This window comes from Megachile rotundata, unplaced genomic scaffold (assembly GCF_050947335.1).
Source record: "Megachile rotundata isolate GNS110a unplaced genomic scaffold, iyMegRotu1 scaffold0097, whole genome shotgun sequence".
In the NCBI taxonomy this organism is placed as follows: Eukaryota; Metazoa; Arthropoda; class Insecta; order Hymenoptera; family Megachilidae; genus Megachile; species Megachile rotundata.
Genome location: NW_027473394.1, coordinates 455,757 through 458,979, shown reverse-complemented (window position 1 = coordinate 458,979; position 3,223 = coordinate 455,757).

Below are 3,223 nucleotides of genomic sequence, written 5' to 3'. Positions count from 1 at the left end.
TATGATTGAGATCGTATGATTGTGATTGTGTGATAGTAATTGTATGATTGTGATCGTATGATTGTGATCGTACGATTGTGATCGTATGCTTGTGATCGTATGATTGTGATCGTATGATTGTGGTTGTATGATTGTGATTGTATGATTGTGATTGTATGGTTGTGATAGTATGATTGTGATTGTATGACTGTGATTGTATGATTGTGATTCTATGATGGTGATTGTATGATTGTTTTTGTACGATTGTGATTGTATGATTGTGATTGTAAGATTGTGATCGTACGATTGTGATCGTATGCTTGTGATTGTATGATTGTGATTTTGTGATTGTGATTGTATGATTGTGATTGTATGATTGTGACTGTATGGTTGTGATAGTATGATTGTGATTGTATGACTGTGATTGTATGATTGTGATTCTATGATTGTGATTGTATGATTGTTTTTGTACGATTGTGATTGTATGATTGTGATTGTAAGATTGTGATTGTATGATTGTGATTGTATGATTGTTTATGTATGACTGTGATTGTATGATTGTGATTGTATAATTGTGATTGTATGATTGTAATTTTATGATTGTGATTGTATGATTGTGATTGTAAGATTGTGATTTTATGATTGTGATTGTATGATTGTGATCGTATGATTGTGATTGTATGATTGTGATTGTATGATTGTGCTTGTATAATTAAGGTTGTATGATTGTTTTTGTATGATTGTGATTGTATAATTGTGATTGTATGATTGTGATTGTATGATTCTGATTGTTTGATTGTGATTGTATGATTGTGATTGTATGATTGTGATTGTATGATTGTGATCGTATGATTGTGGTTGTATAATTAAGGTTGTATGATTGTTTTTGTATGATTGTGATTGTATGATTGTGACTGTATTATTGTGATTGTATGATTGTGATTCCTTGATTTCGATTGTATGACTGTGATTGTATGATTGTGATTGTATGATTGTGCTTGGATAATTAAGGTTGTATGATTGTTTTTGTATGATTGTGATTGTATGATGGTGATTGTATGATTGTGACTGTATTATTGTGATTGTATGATTGTCATTCCTTGATTTCGATTGTATGACTGTGATTGTATGATTGTGATTGTATGATTGTGATTTTGTGATTGTGATTGTATGATTGTGATTGTATGATTGTGATTGTATGATTCTGATTGTTTGATTGTGATTGTATGATTGTGATTGTATGATTGTGATTGTATGATTGTGATTGTATGATTGTGATCGTAAGATTGTGGTTGTATAATTAAGGTTGTATGATTGTTTTTGTATGATTGTGATTGTATGATTGCGATTGTATGATTGTGATTGTATGATTGTGATTGTATGATTGTGATTGTATGATTGAGATCGTATGATTGTGATTGTGTGATAGTAATTGTATGATTGTGATCGTATGATTGTGATCGTACGATTGTGATCGTATGCTTGTGATCGTATGATTGTGATCGTATGATTGTGGTTGTATGATTGTGATTGTATGATTGAAATTGTATGATTGTGATTGTATGATTGTGATTGTATGATTGTGATTGTATGACTGTGATTGTATAATTGTGATTGTATGATTGTGATTGTATGATTGTGATTGTATGATTGTGATTGTATGATTGTGATTGTATGATTGTGATTGTATGATTGTGATTGTATGATTGTGATTGTATGATTGTTTATGTATGACTGTGATTTTATGATTGTGATTGTATAATTGTGATTTTATGATTGTGATTGTCTGATTGTGATTGTATGATTGTGATTGTATGATTGTGATTGTGTGATTGTGATTGTATGATTGTGATTGTATGATTGTGATTGTATGATTGTGATTGTATGATTGTGATTGTATGATTGTGATTGTATGATTGCGATTGTATGATTGTGATCGTATGATTGTGATTCTTTGATTTCGATTATATGACTGTGATTGTATGATTGTGATTATGTGATTGTGATTGTATGATTGTGATTGTATGATTGTGATTGTATGATTGTGATTGTATGATTGTGATTGTATGATTGTGATTGTATGATTGCGATTGTATGATTGTGATCGTATGATTGTGATTCTTTGATTGCGATTGTATGACTGTGATTGTAAGATTGTGATTATGTGATTGTGATTGTATGATTGTGATTGTATGATTGTGATTGTATGATTGTGATTGTATGATTGTGATTTTATGATTGTAATCGTATGATTGTGATTGTATGATTGTGATCGTATGATTGCGATTGCATGATTGTGATCGTATGATTGTGATTCTTTGATTTCGATTGTATGACTGTGATTGTATGATTGTGATTATGTGATTGTGATTGTATGATTGTTGTTGTATGATTGTGATTGTATGATTGTGATTGTATGATTGTGATTTTATGATTGTGATCGTATGATTGTGATTGTATGATTGTGATCGTATGATTGTGATTGCATGATTGTGATTGTATGATTGTGATTGTGTGATAGTAGTTGTATGATTGTGATCGTATGATTGTGATTGTATTATTGTGATTGTATGATTGTGCTTGTATAATTAAGGTTGTATGATTGTTTTTGTATGATTGTGATTGAATGATTGTGATTGTATGATTGTGACTGTATTATTGTGATTGTATGATTGTGATTCCTTGATTTCGATTGTATGACTGTGATTGTATGATTGTGATTGTAAGATTGTGATTGTATGATTGTGATTGTATGATTGAGATCGTATGATTGTGATTGTATGATTGTGATCGTATGATTGTGATTGTATGATTGTGATTGTATGATTGTGATTGTATGATTGTGATTGTATGATTGCGATTGTATGATTGTGATCGTATGATTGTGACTCTTTGATTTCGATTATATGACTGTGATTGTATGATTGTGATTATGTGATTGTGATTGTATGATTGTGACTGTATGATTGTGATTGTATGATTGTGATTGTATGATTGTGATTTTATGATTGTGATCGTATGATTGTGATTGTATGATTGTGATTGTATGATTGTGATTGTATGATTGTGATTGTATGATTGCGATTGTATGATTGTGATCGTATGATTGTGATTCTTTGATTTCGGTTGTATGACTGTGATTGTATGATTGTGATTATGTGATTGTGATTGTATGATTGTGATTGTATGATTGTGATTGAATGATTGTGATTGTATGATTGTGATTTTATGATTGTGATCGTAT